Source organism: Columba livia, chromosome 1 (assembly GCF_036013475.1).
Source record: "Columba livia isolate bColLiv1 breed racing homer chromosome 1, bColLiv1.pat.W.v2, whole genome shotgun sequence".
NCBI classification, from domain to species: Eukaryota; Metazoa; Chordata; class Aves; order Columbiformes; family Columbidae; genus Columba; species Columba livia.
In genome coordinates this window covers 40,352,375-40,378,636 of record NC_088602.1, presented here as the reverse complement: position 1 = coordinate 40,378,636, position 26,262 = coordinate 40,352,375, and positions in this window count along the sequence as shown.

The following is a 26,262-nucleotide window of genomic DNA, read 5'->3' as shown; positions in this document are numbered from 1 at the left end:
GTAAGGCTAGCTCTTAAAATGTAAGAGCTACCCTGTGGTTTTAATAAATGTCTCTCATGTTAAAATCTTGGAGGCACATCAATACATAAGAAATATGAACATGACCCTAAGAAATGTTTTCTGGAATTCCGCAGTACCATATGGATACAGCTATCATCCACGTTTCCAAGGGTGCAGCATGTGTTCTAACTTGCAGAGCTCTAGCTTAGAAAATGGTGTCATAGACAGCTTATCTGCTACTTGATTTTTTTCTGCTTAGCTTTTAGTGTTAGTCTAGTGGAAATGAGATCATCTCCATTTTTTAAATTATTTCCTCTTCCTATATATTTTAATTTATACTCAACTATATGCAGGAATAGGTTCTTCTAGGTACTGGAACACAGCAACTTGCAATTTCCCAGATGGAAATTCTGAACAGCTGAGTTTCTGCTGTTTTCTTCCTAGTACAAGAAAAGGCATTTGTAGATCAAGCAAGCAGCAGATGGAGAACAATTGGAGTATATAATTATTCGGCCTGGGCTCCTTTTAAATGGCTAGGCTGAACTCTATCTATTTGGCTGGGAAGACAGAGGAATTGAGTGGCACATGGTAGATAAACCTTCCAAAGGTTGTCTAAAATAAATCTAGGCAAATATGTGAAATAACTTCACCAGTTACCAGCGTCTTTTTTTCCTGTGAACTCTAAAATCTGGCAGGTCACTGTTAGTTTCCTTTTGAAAGTAGAGATTAATACACAGCCTAGCCAAACGCTTCTGTATTAATAAACTATATTGATTTCAGTATGTTACCTGAGGACTCCATCTGGTGACTCTCCTTTACTTTGCCAGATTTTGAAAAGCTGCAGCCTTACTGTGTTCTATTGCCAAAATATAAAATCCATCATAGGAAAGTATTAACACATTGTGATTCTTGCTCTGTGGAAGTGAATAGTTGAATTGTGTGACTTTTTGAAACTGCCCTCATAGGAATGTTAGATTTTGTAAACTGACAGCTAACAGTAAAACCACATGCCAAAATCAGTGTCTAGAGAGCTATGATTATTTTCATTAATCATTCAAGATTAAGTGGACATATGAAGGAAAATACATAGAATATCAAAACAGGAGTAATAAATTATTATGAGAAAAAGAAGCTAATCAGAAGAATTAAAATACAATAAAATGTGAAATCAGAAACAAATAGAGGACAGTTAGGTATGTCAGAATGCAAATGGGAAGCATTGTACCTTCTTAACGTGTCTAAAATACCTTCTGAAACTACATAATCAAATCCAAAATTACTTATACATTTTCCTTAAAAAGTGTTTCACTGCAAAGAAAGACTAACAGGACAGAGAAAAATGAATGGAACATTTGTTTCTACTAAGAAAAATAAAGATTAGAGTTACAACTATGTGTAGTAAAATTTACTTTTACTTATAAAATTGATACTGAAAACCAAAACTGATTTAATGAGTGAAGAAAATCTTGGAACTTATTGAAGTTTTCACTGTACTAAAATCTAAGAAAAATTAGAACTAAAGCTAGCAATTTAAAGTGAAAGAAACTGGGAATAGGAAGAGTAGCTGAGCAGGAATATTGCTCCTGTTTTGGGGTTTCTGTCTTCTACCTTATTTGAAGTTTCAAAAGTTCATTCTTTGCTATGAAACTGTGACAAGAAAAATCTAAAGCCTTACTGCTTCCTTAGATCATTTTAGATTGAAATACTTCTTTCAATTGCAGTGAGAATTCAGATGAAAAAATATGCAATGTAAAGACAGCTTATGTGCAATTATTCGCTAAACCTTTTCATGTCTTTACTAAAATAATGTTGATAGAAATGTTCAATAATATGCAAGAGATTATCAAAGGTGCATTGTTTCTCAACATCATTCAGGAAATTTAAAGCAAGCTAAATCTTACACAAGCATTCTAGAAAAAGTCTCATTGTAACTCAGTACAGAATGACTAAGCAAAATCAGGCAGCTAATTCCTAGATTATGAGTCAAATATGTTTACAAATTACTTTTATTTCATATAGTATGTACCAATTTGACCACATTCTTAGGATCTTACTATTTGTGCACATCACTGTTTTTAGTACAAAAAATAAATTTCATACTTAAACTTTTTAAAAAAAAACCCTTATTGAAAAGTGAATCTCTTTTTTTGTGGGATTTGGGCTTCAAATACACAGGGATGTGGGCTAGAACCTCAATGAATTAATTTTTTGTTCACTTTTGAACTTTACTGCATTTTAGAGATCTTGTTTTACACAATTAAATACAAGGCTTCAACTCAAAAAAATGAACATGAATACATATGAAAATAGTAAATCTATACCTCATTGAAAGGCAGCAAAACTGTGATCTGGATTTTTTTTTTTTTCTATATAGAGGAATGGGTATTATTTTGTTTTAGCCAAGCTGATGTGGGTGCATATACATACACCATTGCACACAGGCATGTTGGCACATAAAGAACTGCTCTTCTGGACATGTACTGAGAAAACTCTGAACAAGAACAGCAGATGTTAATACATTATCCTTCCAAGTCCAAATGCTGGCATTTTTTAAGCAGTCTTAACAAAGCGATTACATCTGCTATATATTTAATAGTCTTTACTACCATCAGTATGACTAGAATTTGTATCCCATGTGCATTAATTGTAATTACTGGTGTGTAAGAAATGGTCTACCAGAATTAAAATTCTATTAATTAGATTTTATGTATTAAATACACTGTGTAGTGGGTGGAATGTATACAGTAGAAATACATTATTTTTAGAATATTTAGTAGACAAAGGGAGAGAAGCTCATAAATAAACATTAAAAGTTCATCTCAAACATTTGCTTGTCTCTGTTTTACAACTGAGAATGAGTATTTCAGCCTGGTTATTTTATCTGACTTAATATACAATAAATAAAAGACTACTACCTTTTCTACCCAGAATCTTTCTTAGACTCATTTCAGTTGGAAGAGACCCTCAAGATCGCTGAGTCCAGCCACAACCTAACTCTGGTTCTAAACCATGTCCCTAAGAACCTCGTCTAAATGCCTTTTAAATACCTCTGGGGATGGTGACTCCACCACTTCTCTAGGCAGCCTGTTCCAATGCCTGACAACGGTTTCTGTGAAGGTTTTTTTCCTAGTAGCCAGTCTAAACCTCCCCTGGTGCAACTTGAGACCATTTCCTCTTGTCCTATCACTTGCTACTTGGGAGACGAGCCCAACACCCTCAATGCTACAACCTTCTTTCAGATAGTCGTAGACAGCGATAAGGTCTCCCCTGAGCCTCCTTTCCTCCAGGTTAAACAGCCCCAGTTCTCTCAACTGTTCCTCATAAGATTTGTGCTCCAGGCCCTCAAATCATAATCTATGTAGGTGCAGTATATACCATGCTACTCTAGCTGTACAGGAGGATATAATCCTTTCAGCTTGCCAGAAAGAGTGCATTTTCTTAGTTTTCACTGCTACAATGTCATAGTTGTCTTTGCACATTATAACTGCATTGTGCCCAACATAATTGTTTTCTTGATTTTCTTTTTTTTTTTTTTTCTTTTTTTTCCTTTTCTTTTTTTTTTTTTTTTTTTTGGAGGGGGGTGGGGCGGGGGTGGAGGAGGGTGGTGGTGAATGAGTTTACTCTATATTTATAATTCAGAAAAGTAAAAGACACCATTGAAAGAAACACAATAAACTAAATTCATCTTCTTTTTCATGTTACTAAGGCTGGGATTAAATTAGCTCACAGGCAGCAGAAGATGCAGGATTCAGCACAGAGCTGTTACATGACAATCAAATACTTATATAGAGAGAAAGAAAATGTGGTGATAAATGAGTCATGAATTTGGCCAGTGATTATTGGTCAAACATCCTGTTGAGAATGTACTGTATAAAAGAAGCAATAGCCATTGTGAAGTAGCTGCACTACATACATAGTGTGCAGTTAAAAGCATTGCTCCACATTTTTATCACACACCTTGTGGCTATACCTGTTACTGATACTACCACAATATAATGTTAAGCTGAAGTAAGTCATCTGTGATAGCTGTTTGCAGACGAAAAGGAAGTGAACGTAATGACTGAGATTACTGATTCTTCAGCTGATGGGACTCATGGATCTACACCGTGTGCTGTGGAGATGGAAGAGAAGGGTTTGAATATTGTTGTTAGATTGTACCATAGCATGGTTGTATTTATGCTGGTTTTAGTTCACTGATGTTGCAGTCATCCTCTACTTCAACTATACTGATATCCTGAAACTGACAAAGGAAGAAGGTTGGAATGAAAACAAAAACAGAGATATAACATTGCCATATTTGGTTTTGTTGCTATGGTTATAGCTGGAGGAGACAACATCTTGATGTCTGTTCACTGTGGAGATTAAAACCAGGAAAAGACAAGCAGAATCAAATGATCTGTCACACTAGGTAAAGAACAACAGAGATTACTGTGTCATTCACTGCCTTTTCCCTTTTATTTATACAGAATTTTGGAACATATAGTTTTTCTCTTGCAAGAGTGTATATATACACAGATAATCTAAAAGCTTCAGGACAAAGAGACAGTTGTTTTGCTTGAAGATGTCTGAAAGCGACTTTACAGGTATACCAAAAAAAAAAAAAAAAGACAAACAAAAAAACCAAAACAACCAAAACAACCACAAACAACCAAACTAAAAAGAGCCACTATTGATTTTTACTAGGGATCACCTTGTTTAATGATAGAACTATCCAGACACACTTCTTCCTGCAGCACAGTCCATATGTAAGCTTGCTTTGATTCTTATTCTGCTAATTACTTTTTTTTTCTACTAATACTCTTGCTTTGTATACCATATTTCTTCAGTTTTCTTTTGCTGTTCTATGTGCTGCCTTTGAGAGGGCTGCTTCAGTAGTCTGAAGATGCCATGCTGGATCATCAATATGAATAGCCTGGATGCTGGAATAGAGAATAGTTATGTATGATACCAAGCTCAGGAGAGAATGCAAGTGTCTTGGAAGACAGGAATAGAATTCAAAATAATCTTGACAAATTGGAGGTAGGTTTGAAATAATAGGAAGTGTTTCAGTAGGAAAAACTGCAAAATGCTCACTTAGGCAGAAATAATAAATTACACACATACAAATCAGGGAACAACTGGCTAAGTAAAAGTTCTGCAGGTGTCCAGGTTAGAGAGGATCCCAATGTAAGCATGAGTCAACAACATCATAGCATTGTTAAAATTAAAAAAAAAAAAAAAAAAAGAAAAAAAAAAAATTAGAATGTGGCCATTATGCTGAAGTATTTCTTGTGACCTTGTGACCTACAAGATGCATGCACTTATCATTTTATTCAATTCAGCATTCATGAGTTGACTTGCATACTATGTGAATTTTTTTTCCACCAGATTTTATAAGGAGCAGGTACCAACTGGTGAGAGTGCAAACCAGAGCAGAAATACTGACTGAAGATATTGAGATTATGATCTGCAAGGAAAGATAGAATAAAGATAAGATTTAGGAAGGACATGATAAAAGATTTCAGGAAAATAAAAGACTACTTCAAAGAAGGGGATAATAAGCTCTCTGTATCAAAAAAGAAGTAATGGACTTAAATTGCAGTTTAAAAAGATTCATTGTCTAGTGTAAGAGATATTAGGAAACACTTTTGGAAGGAAAAGGTAATGAGGAACTGGAAATTTGCCGAAGAAATATTTTGACCTTCTGTCACTGAAGGTACTTCTAAGCACAGACAAACGTCTGTCACGAATTAGTTTTCCAAAGTGTTTTTCATACTTAGTATAATAAACCTGAATTAAGATGAAAACATTTTATTCTCCATTCTACTTCTCTACATGTTTTCCTCTTTCTAGTCTTCGATATTTCTGAGATGCTTCTTGTTATTTTTTATTAACACCTGGCAATAATTAAGGATGACATTAAGAACACGTAAATTTGGGTTGTATTCTTTTTCTCCCTTTGTTGTATTACAAGTATTCTTCTTTTCTTTCTCCCATTTTGGTGTGGCTTTTTTTCCCCTCTTCTTTCAGCAAACCTTTTAGCTTCCTATATAGGTGAAACAATATTGTGTATTTGTACCCACTGTCATATCAGTGTTGATTCTAAAGCTCTTCAGTATTAAACTTCCATGAACTTGCCTTCTCATCTCAGCCTCTTGTTATCTTCAGTCTTCTTTGTGTAACTCTACAGTACTCAGAAAAAATAAATAATGTATATAATATAGCTCAAAACTTACAATGGATAACCTATAGCTAATATTTACATTCATATTCTTCACATAAACTTTTACTTGCCTTCCTATCAATATTTTTTATATCATGCCCTTTTGTTGTAATCACTGTGCTTGGTGAGATCTGTGTGAACTGACACACGCAATTAAATAGTACTATGAATTCACAAAGTGATGGAGTAAGTTTATATTTGTTGGAACTGCATAGAACTGACGAAACAAACATGAATATAAGCAAAGCATGCAAATGGTCATGAACTATGTTGCAAAAAAAAGATTTGTAACAGAACCAAAACTGGTAAACTCTGGTTCTTCCCCTTGCTTTTTTGAGAAAAATAAAATCAACCGGCTTGCCCTTTTTCCTAGTATAAGGCACAACCTTATAATTAAAGGTTTGTAATACTCAGTAAAAGAGCAATTTTCACATTTATGTGGAAAGTATAGATGCAAGTAAAAATATACTTTCCACTCAAAGTCTTATTTACATGCTAAATATAGTGTTGAAATTTGGATTTTTTAAATCAGCAGGAGAAAGGAAAACACCTGCAATTTGTTAATCATCTGTGTGTTCTGTGTAATACATCAGTCTGATGATACTTCTGGGTTAGGCTGAAGGTGTGAAGTCTGGATATATGCTTGGTTATATTTAGTCACCAGCCACTATAATGTAAACAGGATGTTGGATAATATTTGTGATATGAGATTTAATCGTTTGCCACATGAGAAAAGGTCTACTGAAAAAGCAGAAATAAATTTATAAAAAAATATAAAACTAATTCATTTCTCTTTGTGGTCTTATGAAGTTTTGGAAAATGTGTAATGTATGTTGCTAAAAGAATATTGTAGAAGAGTGTTAGCAGTGTATCTACAGGGGAGTGTGTATATCCATGCATGTGTAGCCATCTTAATAGAAGTAAAGCAAAAATAATCAAGTAAAGAAGAAAAAAATGGAGGAGAAAAAAAAAAAAAGAAAAAAAGATACTTCCACTACTGAATTAATCCTAATCTCTCATAAAAAACAGTTCACAGAATCACAGAGTGGTTGAGGTTGGAAGGGTCCTCTGGAGGTCACATTTTGCTCAAACAAGGCCACCTAGAGCTGGTTGCCCAGGACCATGTCCAGACAGTATCTGAATTTTTCCAAGGATGATGACTCCATAACCTCTCAAGGCAATCTGTGCTAGTGCTCAGGCACTGTCACCATGGAAAAGGTTTCCTTCTGTTCAGTAAGAACTTATAATGTTTTGGTTTGTGCTCACTGCCTGATGTCCTGACACTACACACCTCTTGAATGAGTCTATCTCTGTCTTCCTTATAGCCTTCCTTCAGATATTTGTACATGTTGATGGGATCTGCCTTGATCCTTCTGTAGGCTAAAGATTCCCAGCTTTCTCAGCCTCTCCTCCTATGGGAAATGCTCATCTACATGGCCCTTCGCTGAACTCTCTCCAGTAGTTCCATCTCTTGTGCTCTTGTGGCCCAGAACTGCACACAGTACTCCAGCAGTGGCCTTAGTGGTGAGGAGAGGTAAAGGATTGTCTACCTTGGCCTGCTCCCAGGACTCTTCCTTATGAAGCACAGAATACTGGTGGCCTTCTTTGCTGCAGGGGCACAGTGCTGGCTCACTTTCAACTTGCTGTCATTCACCCCCATCCAAGTCCATTTTGCAAATCTGCTCCCAGCATGTACTGATATATTGGGTTTTTCCTGCCCAGATGCAGGACTTCACACTTGCCTTTGCTGAACTACATGAGATTCCTTATGGCACATCTCTTTAGCCTGCTGAGGCTCCTCTAGAAGGCAGCACAACACTTTGGTGTATCAGCCACTCCTCCCAGTTTTGATTCTTCAGCAAATTGGTCAAGGCTACAGCCATCATGCAGAGTATTAATGAACACGTTGAAAAGTATTGGACCCAATATGGACCTCTGTGGTAGACCACTAGTTAACAGCCTACAACTAGAATTTTTATCACTGATAACCACGCTCTGAACTCTTCTGTACAAACAGTTTTAAATGAACCTCACTGTCTTCTCATCTTGTCCATACTTCAACAGTTTGTCTATTATGGCAGACAATATCAAAAGCCTTACTGAAGTCAAGGTAGGTAAATATCCACTTCTTTCCCCTCCCCTACTAAGACAGCCATTAAATTGTAGAAATTTGACACATTTGTCAAGCATGATTTCCTCTTAATGCTGACTACTCCTGATCACCCCCTTGTCCTTCATGAGCCTGGAAATAGTTTCCCAGATTAGTTGTATGAGCACCTTCTCGGGAATCCAGGAGAGGCTGACCTGCCTGTAGTTCCCTAGGTCCTCCTTCCTGCCGTTTTTGAAGATAGGAGTGACATTTGATTTCCTTCAGTCCCCAGGCAGGTCTTCTCAATTGCCATGATTGTTTAAAGGTTATCAAGCGTGACTGTGACTTTTTAAGAATTATTGAGAGTGCCTCATGTGTATGTCCAGTTTACTCAAGTATTCTTTGACTCTAATTCTCTCCCAACACGGGTGTTTCTTCTGCGGTCCAGACTTGCCTCCTCAGTCTCTGGGACCTGGGATTTCTCAAGGCTGTTTTTGCTTGTAAAGACTGAAGCAAAAAAGTCAGTTAGTACCCCAGCGTTTTCCATGTCCTATGTCACCAGGTCTCCTGCCTCATTCAGCAATGGGACCACATTTTCTCTAGTCTTCTCTTTGACACATAGGTATTTAGAGAAGCCCTTCTTGTTGCCTGTGGCAGGCCTTGGCAGATTCAGTTCCAAGTAGGCTTTCAACCCTTACTGTCAAGAGCCCTCCTTATGCAGCCAGGCATAACATTAGACTTCTTTTCCAAAAGTGCACAGTGCCGGCTCATGTTCTGTCGGGGATTGGCTCAAGGAGCACAGACATGAGTCCACCAAGCAACTGTACGAGCAGAGCCCATTTTAGTTGACATAAGTAGGCCTTAGTTAGCTTGTCTATTAGGCCGTGGGAAAGGGGGGAACGGAAAAGTACTAACTAAGGCAGGGTCAGGATATTTTTGAAGAGATAAGAGTCAGAAGAATGTGGGATGCGCATAGCTAGCTAAACCCAAGTAGGTGGAGTAAGTAAATGTGCTTAGCCTATTAGATAGAGACAAGTATGCATAATTATGGTATTTGGTATAAATGCACGCTATCTCGGGCAATAAAGTTGAAGTATGCTTTATCACTCATATTGAGTCGGCTGCATTTCTTCCTCAGTCCGCTCGGGTCTGGAACTCTGATGGGACTTTTCTCTGCAATGTTCAGCTCACTGTCCACCATTCCTCCCATGTCTTTCTCTGCAGAACTGAGGTGGGTCACTCACAGAAATGCTGCACAGGGGCCTTGCAGACTGAAGGGGGTCAGTGTCTCCATCACTGGATGAGTCATTGTGTGACGCAGGGCAAAAGCACTTAAGGGTGCCCAAACATTACAGAAGGATATTGTTCAAGGGATTGTGGAACTATGTGAGGTTCACCCTAGGTTTTCTAAGGGAAGACCCAAATGTGGAAGAATGAGATGGGTCCATCTGGATGGGGGAGGAAGCAGGATGGAAAGAGAAAAGGAAAATCATGGGCTCATGTGAAAATTTGGGTTAGAAAGGATGCCAAAAGGTCCCAAGTGAAGCCTCCTGCTGTAAGCAGCATGAGCCTGAAGGTGCGACAATGTGTTTCAGGGCTTTCTCCAGCCTCGTCTTGAGAAGCAGCACAGCCTCTCTGGGCACCATACCCCACTCTGGACTATCGCTATAGAGAAAAAGTTTTCCCTTTCTCTAGAGTGTGAACTTGTCTTCTTCCACTGTCTCTCATCCTACTGCCATGCACTACTGTGGACAACCCGGCTCCATCTTCTCACCATGCAAATTATAGTTCTGCTGCAGACATCTGCTCTGGACCCTAATCTTGACACCTTTCCCCTCATGGTGGGCAGAAGAGTGACTTCTTTACTCCTCAGAGTCGTTGTCTGCTTGTACTGTGTACAGAACATGGTCATTTGCTGTTTGATGCCCCCCAGAGGCTTCTTCTGCAAAGCTGCTTTAGCACGTCTGGCTCTGAGACTGAAGAAGTTGGACTATTTCTGGACCATACCAAATCACAGGGACAGCTCACACCAGACTTAGTCACTAGAGGCAGTCAGGTTAGTGCCAATGCTGAGCAACTGTCCATGTCTTTGAAAGGCTTGTAAGCACAAATAAAGAAAAACTGTGTCTTTCCTCTTCTTGTTTACAGTTTATCTTCTGTGTCAGTGCCTGCGTGCTTGTATCCCTTGCCAATGGCTTATAAGGAAAATAAAATTTTGGATAGTTTGCAGATTGATCCTTTCTTAAACCATTGCAAACATTTTCCTAGTAGAACTGTGATCTACTTTACATTTTTTGTAGAAGTACAGTAATGAAAAGGATAGCTTAAATCTACAAGACAAAGTCATTAAACAGAAGCAGATGAGTAAATGTATTTTAAGCACTGAGGTTCAACACCCAGATGTCATTTAAAGTTATAACATTTTATCTCTGCTTCTCAAATCTGTAAGTTGATACACACTTCTCAACTAAAACTTCATATTGGTGAATTCTCATGGATGATTTTTCATCTGATGTTAAGCATTCTTATAACAGCTTACCATCACTTCTGTAATGCCATCTCCCCCACTTCTTCCTAGTCAGTAGGTATCCTTGAAGCTTGCTTGAAACACTTTCCCTTCTCTCTTCCCCTTTAAAAAGCAAAACTAGGTGGACAAGGATATTTTTGTGCTGCTGGTACTGCCTGGTATTACTCCATAGCTGACTAGCTATAACATAAACACAGTATGTTGAAGACTTCATCTCAAATTTTCTTTACATATCCAAGTATTAAACCCCTTTTTTTTTGTCACTTTGGAAATGCTCTATCCAACTGGAAAATAGGATTGTTGTGTATATGTATGAGACTGCCTTATCCAAACTAATTTAAGTTTATTCAGGAAAATAAGATGGTTTCTTCACCTGTGCCTCATAGTCTGTGTTCTTGTTCCTTGCACTGATGTCAAGACTTCCAGAGTACTCTTGTGGCCTGATTTATAGATTTAAGTCACACCTGGTCAAAACTGAGATGTAAGACTTTAAAGGTACAAACGTGTAACTGTATGCCCTGGAAACCAATTTTGAAGTGAAGCAATTAAATATCTGTGGAATTTAGGTAAAGTATCTGACAGCTGATAGAGGGGTTTCAATGTCAGTTAAAGACTGGGATGGCACACATTATTTACCATTACACCTCATTCAGTTAAGTCCACTTTTGGATTTTTTGGGGTCTAGCCTAGAAGCATAAGTCCATGTCAGTGAATCCTAAATAAGAGTGGTTTCATAAACTACGATGAAGAAAATGACACGATTCCCTTGCCAGTATTACTAACAATCACACCTAGGTGGTCATACCAGCTTAGATCACATTCTCAGCAATCTAATTCTTCACAAGTAACGTGAATTCGAACAAACAACAGGCATCCTGTTAGCTACATCATTCAAGATAAAGCATAAAACCACCCTTGGGAGTCTAATTCCCAGGCTGAAGCCCTGACAGGTAACTGTACTGAAACTGTTTTTTCTGACACCTAGAATATGCCTTAAGTATTTAGCCCGACTAGTGTGTTTGTTAATTATTTAATTCTCTATGACAGTATTTTTTTTGCTCTTGAAAAGTTTAATTTTACAAAACAAAATAACTGATAACATTAATAAAAAGTGGACATGGTAATTCAGAAGTATAACTTCATTAACATAGTATATCAAAAGTTGTCAAGAGGATCATGATCAAAGTGTTATTACAAAGTGCTAAACTTATTCTGATTCTATTTGTGTGAATAATGGGAGTCAGGATATTAAGCACAGGTCCTAATTAATTGAACAGTAAAGTTTTATAAATCAATCACAAGTCATGAGATGGCGATGGTAGTGTAACAAAAAAGTACTTCTGCAGTAACTGTTTAAATACTTAGGTAAAACAACTGAAATAAAAAATTCTTTTCTCAGGCCTGCTAGTTACTTATAGTCCTTTTCCATTCAGTCTTGCCAATGTACAGAGATACCTCTGTGTAAGATAACATAGATATGACTTATTTCTTCATCTGAAATCTAACAAGTTCATCAACATAAGCTATCATTAGACCAGCAAAATAGGTTGGATTGCATGTTCATTTTGTACATACAGCTATACATTTGTAATTATTTGTAATTATTTAAATTAATTTACTACATGAACAAAACTAATATTAGAATCCTTTGAGATGCCACTTTTATGCTCAAGTCCTTTTAGCATGAGGATGAATCAGATTAAAATTCATGTTCTTTTTTAGTAGAAGATATGCAGATTTTTATTTTCTTGGACATTATTAGAATATCAGTTTTTGATACTGTTAATTAAAGGCTACCAAGCTACTTTGATAGGTTTGTTAGCAAAGTGAATAGATATTGGAATCACTTGGGGGTTCTCATTCATAACAAAAATAACATAAATAATTATGCTGAGATTAATTTTGCATGGTTTGATATCGCAGCTATGTTTTTTAGAGGCAATCTCAGGGCTGAGTGTGGGAGGAGTGCTCCTTTTATTATCTTTCCTTCTAGTATAAAGAAATTGGTCAAATCTCTCACACAGCTATGAGATGGCAACTCCTAATTTTAGTACATACACCTGCAAGTTAACAACAGCTGAGAATGCAATCCAAATGTCTATAGATATTAGTGGTTTTGACATTGAAAATCAGCGACAGAGTGCCCTCTCCCCAAATATGGCACAGAAGGTAAAACTCATGTGATTGAAAGTACACATCCAAAAATGGAATTAGGTACCTCTTCTTAAATAGACATCATTCAGTACATGATGAATTTCTTTCCTGAAGCGGTTCAGTCCTTGTAATGTCCTGCTAGCAGAAGAGCTTTTGTTCAGAGGTCATGGCTGAAGAAGGAGGGAAAAGGACTGAAGAGATACTCGTATTTTTATATAGTAACAATTCCTGCCTGACCAACCTAGTGGCCTACTATGATGGAGTGACTACAACAGTGGACAAGTGAAGCACTACAGATGTCATCTTTGCCGACTTCTGTAAGGCCTTTGATGGACAACATCCTTCTCCTTAAATTGGAGAGACGTAGATTTGATGGATGAACTATTTTGTGGATGAGAAATTGGTTAGATGGTCACATCCAGAGGGTAGTGGTCTGGAACTCAACCTCTGGATGGAGATCGGTGACAAGTGGTGTCTCTCAGGGGTCCATATTGGGACCAGTGCTGTTTAATATCTTCATCAGTGACACAGACAGTGGGATCGAGTGCACCCTCAGCAAATTTTCAGATGAGACCAAGCTGAGTGGTGCAGTTGACATGCTTGAGGAATGGGACACCATCCGGAGGGACCTGGACAGGCTTGAGAAGTGGGCCCATGTGAACCTTGTGAGGTTCAACAATGTGAAGCGCAAGGTCCTACATCCGGCTCAGGACAATCTCTGGTATCAAACACACTGGGGGATGTAGAGATTGAGAGCAACCATGCAGAGACCTGGGGTTACTGGTGAATGAAAAGCTGGACATGAGGTGGGAATGTATGTTCATAGCCCAGAAAGACAACCGTATCCTGGGCTGCATCAAAATAAATGTGGCCATTACATTGAGGGAGGTGATTCTGCTCTGCTCTGGTCTGCTCTGCTCTGGTAAGACCCCACATAGAGTACTACATTCAGTTCTGGAGCCCTCAGAACAGGAGAGATATGGAACTGTTGGAGAAGCTCTAGAGGAGGGCCACAAAAATGATCAGAGTGATGGAACACCTTTCCTATGAGGAAAGGATGAGAGAGTTCGGGTTGTTTATCCTGGGGAAGAGAAGGCTCTGGAAAGACATTATTGTGGCCTTTCAGTACTTAAAAGGGGCTCTGTAAGACCGATGGAGACAGACTTTTTAGTACATGCTGTAGTGACAGGACAAGGGGTAATGGTTTTAAAATAAAAGAAGATAGATTTAGACCAGACATACAGAAGAAATGTTTTACAAGGAGATTGGTGAAACAATGGAACAGGTCGCCCAGAGAGGTGGCAGATGCCTAAATCCCTAGAAACATTCAAGGTTAGATTGGACAGGGCTCTGAGTAAGCTGATCTAGTGGAAGTTGTCCCTACTCATTGCAGAGTGTTTGGACTAGATAACCGTTAAATGTCTCTTCCAACTCAAACCATTATACGATTCTAGGATTCTGTGATTATATGCAGTATTGATAGCATGGGGAACTGAAGGGAGTGAGTTTCTCAGGGAAAAATGGAAGGATGCATCCAGTGTAATAACCAAGATGCTAGATAGTGCTTATTTCAGCATCTGCAATGGCAAGGCTTGAGGAGCCAGACTTTTTACACATAGGTTGATGCTGTTAGTAAACAACAATCAAATACCAGAGATCAGATTTTTTTTCATAGTATAGATTTTACTTGTTTGTATTTCTTGAACAACGTTTCATTAAGCTGCACAGAGCAGGCATTTAGGATAACTGTGAGAACTGATCAGGTTCTGTGCATATTTTTCACAAGGCAAGAAACAACACAGTTTTACCATTTGAGTGAGTTTGTGCACTACAGCTTTAGTCTTCCTGTACTATCTTTCCCTGGAGATTAAATCCATTTAGGAGGGATGCACAGGGAATGCAGAAGATATGTCTGCAGTGCAGTCCTTGTAGAGAGAAGAAAACATGTATGTATTTCTTTTCTGTATCTGTGGAACATCTGATTATGGCAATAGATCAGTCTGAGCACTTGCATAAGTCGAATTAAGAGCTGTCTCACCCTGCTGATCTCATGAAAGAGCAGGTATGGCTTTTAAGAGTCATAAAAACCTAAAACCATACTTGAGCATTGCTGCTCACTGAAAGGTTCCTTATTCAAATGGTAAAAATGGACTACAGTCAGGATGGAGATAAAATCTATGACCTATTTTTCTAGAATGAAAATAAAATAATTTTAAAATATGTGAAGATATTTGCAATAAAATAAGCTCGATGTAAATAAAAAGAGAGGATCTGACCTGTGTTTTCAGTAACTAAAAACTTATGGTGCGTCAAAAGTACACAGAAATCAGACCATATCACCACAGCCCATTTGTGCCAAGAAAGCTATCTGATTACTGCTGTCTGAGAATCATTTTAGATTAATTCATTCAGTTTTGGAAGATTTATTCAAAAAGTCAATTAATAGTCAGCAGAAAATGACTTGGAACTCATTACCTTCTAAAAGTCTGCATCCACTGATATTTAGTTAGGCTTTGCATTTTAGCATATCCTTGTTGTAATAGACTCCAAATATACACTCATACAGTGCCAGATGGCCTGATGATTAGGTCACACACTGGAGTTATGGACATGATTCTCTTAGGAAAACCAACACATGTTTTATGTTTGTCACAAACTGGTGTAAAACTACACTGCTTGCAGTGAAATTGGTGTTGTCTTTCTCCACACTCTTACATGGCTACCACCCCACGTTATAGATCCTAATAAATACACATGTGGCCTAGCAATTATTAGCTCAATATAGTCATGGAATTGTATCCTTACACCCTCCAGTAACTATTGAGCTCCATCTACTTTATATATTACCTGTAAAACAAAGCATCATTATCAGACTGAGTTCAACAATCAAGAGAGGTGAACAAGCATCTAATTTGTAGATCATTATGGAGTTTGAAAGTTAAGCTATTTAGTATTTTACAAACACTTCAGGCATACCCAGATGCCATTCATTGCAAATACTTCTCTAACTAGGTGGCAACATTGTGGAGTTTTTTAGGATTTCAGTTTGGGATTTCTGTGATTGTAATGTATCATTTAGAAAACCAAAGCTCAGCTAAATCCTTTCTGTTTACCTGGCTATTTAAATTTACTGAGAAAGAAAAAAAAAAAATTGTTTTTTTTTTAGAAGTTGCAAATTAAGAAGAATAGAGACTAGTTTTGCTGGGCACAAACCACAAATGCTTGTCAGCTGTTACTCTGTGAATGATACATTGCTTTTCAAACAAATTATAAAGTGAACATCTAAAGATGAGATAGTCTAAAACTTTATGACTAAAGTATTTACATATTTATAGTCCTTGTGCAGCACTTTATGCTTCACAAGGACTCTGACCTCTCTGTGCCTTTAGTGAGTTTTACAAACAACTGATGAGACATCAGTCTTTGTCAACTGAGAAATAAGCTGGTTCTTGACGTGGGGGTTTTCTCATTGATTAAATTGTCATGGTGCATTCACAGCCTAAATGCTACCTTCTGGTCACTGTCCTTTTCTTGTGTGGAAAATGACCTTTGTGAATAATTGCATGCCCTAGATGTGTCAAAATGAGGAGAAAGCAGCAATGAGAAGTAATAACACTGTAGGAACTATTTGTCCTCTGATTCTCTTGTAAACTCTATGGGGAGATGGAGAGGGAGAAGGAAAAAAAAGTACCTGAAATATTTTTTACCAATGTATCCTCAACAGGTAATTTAAATTGCATTTAGGGAATTTTCTTTGTGCTTTGTATTCTGCTTTCAAATATTTTAATGATTGCCTTGTGTTGCTTGTAAGGATAAGTACTTGCTGAGCTCTAGGTATTTTTTTGAGCTATATGTCCAGTCATTGCAACAGTAGTTCTGTTTTTTAACTACCTTAACTACCTTTATGCTCCGATTTCTGAGGCTGTTGAAGAGTAACAGGTAATTTATAATTTTAGCACTGCTATATTTTATGCCAATATGGAAACATCATTATGCGGGTTGGGAATTTCTGGAGTATAGTGTATTCTGGCTGCACTCCATCTTGCCCTATTTTATCATCTGTGCTGTAAGACTTAAATGGAATGTCACTGACATGATACAAAAGTTCTTCCTCTACCTTGCTGAATTGTTGAAACTCAGAACAGAGCAAAGCTTTACACCTAATAATTTTTCTCTCTGAAAACAGTTAATCTGATGCAATTAAAGACTTCTCTTGCAACTTTGTTGACTTAACAGAAACTTATCAAAAAACAAAGCAGATGGGTAGGTTGGAAGGTTTGCATGAATGCCTGTTTTTCTGTCAGCTCACATACCAGTCAAATGACAGACACATGATTTCCCTGGCTCCTTGAAATCCCACCTGTTTGGGTGTGGGCTGCCCAAGTGCCTGGGAGCTCTGGCTAATTTATAGTACAACTAGTAGGACATAAGGGATACAAGAGTGCCATGACGCCATGGAAAACCTAGGCTGCATGGTTGCGTGGTCAGACTGTTTCTTGGCTGACTATATGTTTTTCTGGATCTCTGCCCAGAAAGCAGGCATGGGCCCAGTTCCTCAAGCTAGTTGGGCAAGTCCAGATTGCTAGCCTACAAATGACGGAAAGTATGCATTCTGCCTTCTCTGAAGCAAGTTTATCTCAAAACATTATTTTTTCTATAAATTAACCTTTTATGTTATTCATTCTGATTCATAATAAAAATATGCCCCAAATTCTAGAATTTGTATAGGATGAGAGGTCCAATTCCAGATTCAAATGACATTTCAAAGAATAAAGGAATTGATTGCAAGAGGCAGAAACTAGAATCAAACAAGTAATCAAATCCAGATGAAAATTAAAAGCATTTTCGCTTAGGAATGGAAATCACAGTACTCCTACAAATGTGGAGGGAAAAGTCAGAGTTGTAACCCAGCTGTAACTGCAAAAATCCCATCATAACTCTCTACAGACAGTTCACAGGTCTTATGGCTGCTCCAGAAGACAATATGACCATTTATCAGAATCATGCCAGAACAGATTTTTGTATGCAGCTGTGAAGCAGAAGTATATTATCTAGATACAAGCTCCATTTCCTGTAGTGTTTTTATATCTTTTCTTGTCTCATATGTCTCTTCCTGTTTCATAACCAAGCAATATGTGAGATTCAGTTACCTCAGGCTCAGTTGCATGGCTGTACCATGGGTTCTGCAGTAGTTTTGTGCATTCCTGTAGTTTTACTCTTCCTGCCTCTCAATGGATAGAAAATTATTACAGATAAATAATGCTAAGAACCTGTTAAAAGAATATTGTTCTCAACTGTTCAAATAGAATTTAAGCTCTCATCTGTGTAGGCACAGAAAAAGATATTTTTTCATATTTTCTTTAGAACATACCACTAATTGCTCACATTTATGTGACTCTATATTGGTAAGGATATTCGTTTGCATATATAAACATAGAGTTAAATAAAGAAGAGTGTATTATGTTAGCAGGAGCAGAGTGATAAGTGCTTTTTAAAAGTTTCTTCATATGCGTATAGTGCCTCTGCTTGCACATACCACAGACACGCATACACATATGCACATACTACTGTCACATGGATCAAACACCACTAAAGGAATTCTTTCTGCTCTTTCATAAATCTTAGGCCAGACCCAATGTTTACTTCTCAGATAATAATGTAGGTCACAGAATATCTTAAGAACTTACCTCACTCAGAATCCAAGACAGAAAGCAACCCTCCAGCTTATTTTGGAGTAACATCTGCATGAAAGATACATGACAAAACTAAAAACAATATGCAGAACATGTCCCTAAACCCTAATATCTACTTGCATAATTTAAGAGGAAAAAAAAAAGAATATGCCATAAAACAACTGAATGACAAAAGGTGTTACAGTATGTCTTTATTTTACTCATCTGATTGCTGGCTTAATTTGTCAATAACGTGCTTCTTGTAAATAGAAGTTTTGGGGATAAAAACCCAAAACAATTAAAGTTGGCGTGTTGCTACATTTTTAGTTCATGATCCACTGAGTGAGGAAAAGTATTCAGCCAATCAGGCAAACATGACATGGACATATATGTGATGTTAGAGTGAACTTTAAATTTCACTAGTGTCCCAGGTTTTCTATTTTGTCAGTGTGGCATATAGACTGATTAATGCAGTTTCCACCTGTGAAATGGAGAAGTTATACTGATGACAAAACTTTAACACAGTCTGGTGGATAGGGCCTTTTAGACATCTTCATCTGCATACAGTTTTCTGATTCAAACCTGGCTCTCAGGGACAACAATACAACATATGCTGTCTCCAGAACTGACTAGTTGTTGATACACTTGCCCTTCTAATTGATACACTTGCCCTTTTGGGGCAGGATGGAGGAGGTGAGACTCATCACCATTTATTCTAGGGCTGGCAGCAGCTTGAGTCTTCAGATCCTACTGGACTGATAAGGCTGGTGAAAAGCTCATCTTGACTATCAGGGATTAAAGCTCAGAGATCAGTTGACCTGAAGGACAGGACAATGAAACACTGGTTTTGGAAACAGATGCATCAGGATTATGTAAAAAGAGGAAGAGGGCAGGACTGTGAGCCATTAGGTGCAATTACTGTTTGGATCCCCATGTACCTGAAGACTTTGAGTTTCTTGCCTCCAGAGCACCCCTAAGAATAAGCAGGACCTGGTTTGTGTAACCTATTACTTCAGTTACTGAAAGCATAGTAAGTATCAGGAGTTTTTCTGTGACCTAGATGCAGTTCCTGGAGGGTTTGATTTAGTTTTAAAAATTGGATTTTATGATGAAAGTGATATGTTCTTTCCTGCCTTTCTGAATATTGCTGGTATAGCCCTTTTTTTTCCTTTGTGGCTAATGTCTATGTATGAAGTCAGGTAAAGCCCTGTAAAAGTATACTAGGTGTATTTACATTATTCCTGTCATCACTGAAAGATGGATCTAAGCAGACAAATATGTAGGTGAAATAGACAGAGCAGCAATTCTAGAATGGATGTAACTGTAGAAAAGTATCAGAACAGGGCAGGTAGACTTCATGAAAAGAAATTGTTGACTCGACAACTGTGTCTGAGCCCACAACATGAAAGATCACAGTGTTTGACATCTACTGACCTATGATCGGCAGGCAGTAAAGGGTGCTGCATTTGCAAGGACAGAAAGAAAATAATCATTTATGTGCATGCAAATCTAGATGTTTTAATTCTATGCATGTGATATTGTGAGAGAGAAGTCTATAATTTCAAGCCCAGCTACCTTATTTTGGATTGCCTGACCCTTTCCCTCCAGTTGAAACATACAAAAAGAGAAGCAAAGAGCAGCCATCACTTTGCAATGATTGCAACACAAATGCTGAATGGATCTGCTAGGTCTGTCTTTCAGGAAACAAGCGGGAAGCCAACAAACCCAAGATAGATTTGTGTTGTTGAAATGTACAGAATGATGGCATGATACCTGTACAGTAATGGCAGTCTGTCCAGTGTGTAGAGTGGGCACAACCATCTACTCCAAAATGTCTCAAGACTCTGAAGTAAATATGCTGTATTGAAGTGTTTGTCCAGGAAACTATAAAGTGTTCAGTATAACTACGTAAGATAATAAAGGTGTAGCCTAAGTCATCTAAGGAAAAAGTCAAAAGAAGAAGGGGCTTCTGCAAGCAGAATATCCAGCAATGCTAACTTAGGTGAACTTCTGTCCATTCAGGCTATTGTGTTCATAACAATCCAGTTTGACCAGCTCTCTGCTGAGAAGACCACATTAGTGACCTTGATCACTCTGCAAAAAAGTAGCCCTAGTATCACAATAGTTCTGTACTTCTGGTATGATCTGACATGGAGTTCGGTCAATTATCTACACAAATGCAGTGGAACACTAAGTCCGTGTTACCAGAGTGAGTAGCTCTGCACACCTTGTGCAGTGACAAAATCAGTCACCCAGGAAACATTTTAAGTAACCAGGGATGGACTTAAGGAACCAAAAATTTGTAAACATTCCCAGCTCTACTTGGATTTACTTGTTATTTAGTAGGAAGACTTTAAGGACCTAAGTCCCCATCTTATGCAAGATATGGCTAGATCAGATCCAGTCATCTGTTCACTCATATTTAGCTGTCAGGACTCAGATAAAATTAAACAAGAAGAAAACTGAAGCCTAATCATAAAAAAAAAAAAAAAAAAGGAAAAAAAAATGTTAAAGAAAAAAAAGATGAATCTGTACACATTGATATAACTGAGGGAAGAAACAAAAAGGGTAAAAGCCCAGCTTATTTGAAAATAGTAGCCATCTAATTTAGATATTGTGAAGAAAATATATATTTACTGGAATTACTAGAGGTTATATGTAAAGGTCAAATTAAGCCTTATCATATGAAACTTTCTGTAATCTAATGGCATTCACTTCTGTAGCAAATATATTTGTCTAGCTTTTGGATGCAGATTGCATATTATTGTTGAAGCAGTATTAAATGAAATGGTACTTGACAATCAAGTAGAAAAGATTTGTAAATATTTTTCTCTGAGTTGTATGGTATATGGATGTAGCATGTTAGTCTTATTTATCAATTAGAAATTAAAACACTGAAGTCAGCTAACATTTTCTTAGTAGCAAATGATGTTGTATGGCTCAAGTTCTGGCTTTAGCTCTGTGCTTATAACTTACCTACTTACAAGAAATGTAAAATTACTTAATTCTGTAGTCCAACCTTCAGAAAATTAAATGAAACTTTCATACCAGTCATTTGTTGCTAGAAGTCATTTATGGGAGTCTTAAAAGACTAAAAGCTTTTCTTACTGATTATATGCATATGCTGCATCTAGACTATTTACATATGAAATGCTGCTTCAAATACATTTGATGATCTTCTTTCAAAAAAAAAAATATTTATTAGAGTTCTATGACTTAGGAAGACTTAAAAATATTTGTGTTCTCATTTGCATTGCTTCAATTTGGCAGCTGCTCTAGCAGTAATACTTTAAAAATTATGTGCAAGTAATTCATTACTTCCTCTTCCTCTGCATTTTAATGCATATCAAAGGTTCTAATTCATCTTCATGCCTATCAATAAATATTTCACTAAATGTAAATGCTGCATTAGCAACAATGTGCTTTTACTACATCTGTACTTCAAACATAGAAAAGCTAAATTATTTGGGTGACAGCCAGGTATAACACTACAGAATCAAGAAGTTACTATATTTCATAGAGTCTAAGAATAATACTTCTTGGTTTCAAAGGAGACTGTTTTTTAATCTTCCATTACTATCCAAACTGATATTTATTTTATTATTACATCGTTCCCTAAGTGCCACTGTTCTCCTCCATTGTTTTTCATATTCCTGAATCCTATAATAAATGAAACAAGACACATTATTTAGAAATTATCTTTATATAAATAAGTTCTGGGTTTGGAATATTTCAGAACAGTTTTCCTTCTTTTATATGTATCATAACTGAACCAATTATAATCTCATATTTTTCAAGATTCAGAGAAATATTGATTATAAGAGTTTGCTCAAGAATGAATTTGTTTTCCTTTTCAGAAGGTCATAAATCAGCTAGCAGTAAAAAAGTCACATTTCATGGATACTACCTAGAGGCATATTGAACTGATTATAATATCTCTTGTCGTATCAACATAGAAAACAAAAAGGGAAAAGGTGGTTTCGTAACGGAGAAGAAAGTAATGTGGAGTACATATCTGGGAAACTTTTTTTTTATTTTTCAAATTTGAGTTCAACACACATTTATTGGTCTACATAATAAGAAATGACATTTAAAAAAAAAAAAAGTAAAACAGCACCTAAAATAATAATAATAATAATAATAATAATAATAATAATAATAATAATAATAATAATAAAATCCAAAACCTTAAAGGGGTGATTTTAACACTTGAATTGCTAATGTGATCGTTTAAATTTTTAGGCTGCATTTAGCTTATGGGATACAAGTTGCCCCATCCTACCTATTGCCTAATAGATGACTAGATTTCTTCAAGAAAAAGTATCTCTTGACATATGGGTCTTCTGCTTTGCAGTGACTATTGCTCCTGCAGGAAATCTAGCATAAAAAGTCATGTGGATTTTTTGTTTCCTTTACAGAGGACACTGTTTCCTCTGAGCAATGAAAATCTTTCAAATCACCCTCAAGTAGGAAACCTTTGAGAGTTGGAGGGATTGTGATTTGATGGTACAGTAAACTTTAGATGACAAGTTTAGTCACAACAAATGGCTTAAGTCTCTTCTTTTCATTACCTTCGAGTTTTCTTGCTCATGGGGTTGTGCCATGTGACTATTCCCACTACACCTTTGTCATGCATGTTCTCTGCCCTTGTCACCATGTTGACAGTTATCATTGCCGAAAGTCATGTACGGCAGTATCTGTGAATAAGAAACTAGTTGATAATACGGTAACTAAAGAAGAGAAAGTGATTTCTCACTGCACAGGAAAAGCAGAAGCATTTAGAACTGACAGTTACAGTTTGCATCCAAATTTTACTACTTCAAGGGACTCAATAAAGTGCTAAAATGTCACAAAACATGATTTTTTTATATCCATTTAAATAATGTATTTTTAATAAAGTATATTAACAAACTAAGACAAATATTAGAAGACCATATGGGTAGAGAAAGCAACTGTTCACAAATGAGCAAAACGAAGACATTCTAAAAACAAGAAAAATTAGTACTGTCTGAGATTCAAAATGGGAATGCCATGCTAAATTAACAGCTTCAAAGACAGAGTGGAAATCTGTAGTGGCTTAACAGTGAGCCTTCTGACTTTTAACTGTGGCAGTTAAAATGGAAGAGGCATGCATCCTTTTATCACTAGTAGGCATTGGCACAGAAAGTAAAAACAGCTGATTTAAAGCTCTGCTGGATATTCAACAATGCACATCATGACTGTAATGTCCTAGAGGCAAGATCTTCAGAACAACTTAATGTAACTCATAAAACATAAGCAGATGGCATATCGGGAAGACATGCTCCTGTAAAATGCAATGCAGGAGGATATTTATTGATCCCTAATTTGTTTTAGTCACCTTAATTACTTCAGTGTTGTATTACCCTATATCATCTTTGACGAACATGCTATAGCCTGACTCTTGTTTTTGTTAAGTTCTCTTTACTGTATCCATAAAAATGTACCTTGAAGTGGATGTGGATGTAATTTGCTGTAAAAAGCATTACAACCTCAAATTCAGAAACACAAAGCAGTAGTGATGTCATTTGTTCTAGAAGGAAAAACATACTGAGATACAAGAGAAAGATTGAATTTGTCTGCTCCTTATCAGAGAAATCATACTGAAATAGACTATTTTCACTCATAACTGACAAATGATTTGGAGTCACAATACCTGATTTTTGAACAAGAATAGCTGATCTTAAGCTATCTGTTGTTTCTCATCACTTATCATTTGGTTCAATAATGACCATCATATTTTGTGTAGTTCCTGAACTAAAAAAGTTAATATAAATGCAGTTTGTTATTCTACATATCTACTGTAACATGGTAAAATATCAATGAAAAATAAATAGCTCTGTTCTATCATAACGTGCATCAAAACAATGTAATTAATGTTGTCATACAATTCTTAATAGAATTACTGTGTTTAAAGGATAATTCATGAGAGTTGAAGACCTATTCAAATTTCATTGACTCATCAAGGATGAAAGCTAATGTCTAATTTTATAGCACAAGACTATAAAAAAACCCTCACAATTAAGAGTAATTCTTTTTAGAAAAAATGTGGTTAACATACCCACTAGATTGAACAATGCAAGACAAAATTGGAAACATAAAATCGAAAATGGTCGGAAAAACTCATTTGTGTCCCTACAGCACTTTCACCCTGAATTTTAAAATCAGTCAAGACCTTCCAATTATGACACAGTTTGTTAAAATTATACCTCTGCATTTTGAGTGTAAAACTACAATACACTGTTAAAATGCTAAAGGCTTGGGAAAGAGTGGTTGACAACAGAAAGAGTTGCCACGCATTGGAACAGGCTGCCCAGGAAAGTGGTAGAGTCGCCATCACTGGAGGAGTTTAAAAGATGTGTAGATGAGGTTCTTAGGGACGTGGTTTAATGCTAGAGTTAGATTATGGTTGGACTTGATGATCTTAAGAGTCTCTTCTAACCAAAATGATTCTATGATTCTATGATAAAATGGTGTCATGTTATCAAGTGTTGTTCAATAGTTCTCTACCTTTATGTCTTTGTTGTTCTCATGAATATCTGAGAATTTGGAAGTTATAATTTAGGAGCTTTGGACACTACAATTCAACATTACACCTGAGAATGATCTCAGAAAACTTTAAAAAGCTATATATTCAGAAGTACATCTTTTCAAAGATTATTTGATATTTTCTATTTACAGGTTAATTCTTACAAGATACGGAAAATAAAAATTCCTTCGTTGTGTCAAGTTGTGCTAATATTATAAACACTTTACAGCACTTTGAAGGACCTGTGGGTATCCAAAACTAAAGTAGAATCTCTAAATAATTGATAAAGCATCAAAATACTCAAAATGCTCTGCTCTAGCCTAATGGTAGATACTGGATGGAAAGGTCACTGAATTGAAGATAAGACAGAATGAAATTAATATAAATTAACTTTATGTTGCTGGAAAACAGCTTGATTACTAAGATTATATAACGCAATTCCCTCCAGAAGCTACGTAACGAAGACTAATAAAAGTCGCAGGCTTGAGTCCTGCTTTTTGAAGTTTGAAACACAAGGTGACATTTGACAGTTGAATAATAAAAAGATTCATCTAGAGCAACAAGAAATGCTTTTAAATCTTCTGTTTCCTAATCAAGATCAAAAATAGACTATCATTAAAGAATTGGTTTATGTCTTTCTCTTTCTTTGTTTTTACATTGATAGATATTAGTCCAGCTGTCCCCTTTCAAAGTTTTGTGGGTTTTTTGTTTTTGTTTTTTTTTGTTTGTTTGTTTGTTTGTTTTTCTGGAGTGATTTTGTCTAATAGAGATCTGCAGGAAAAATGTTACTGCTTTGTACAGTGACTAGAAATCTTTTTCTTTCTGCTACCTCTATGTTTTAGATTAAATGATCAAGCATGTGTTTTACTTGGATTACGCAAGAAATAGTGTTAAAGTAGTCATGGGCAGTTGAAATAACCTGTGGCCATAAAGCTGTAAGCCTCTGATGTTACTTCTTCCCTGAGCAACTGGATGTTTTGCTAATTTGATTGGAGGATTTGTTGTCAGTGAGAATGTTTGTAGTTGCCTCTAGATAAGTGTTAAAATGTTATTAAATAGAAGGAACTAGTT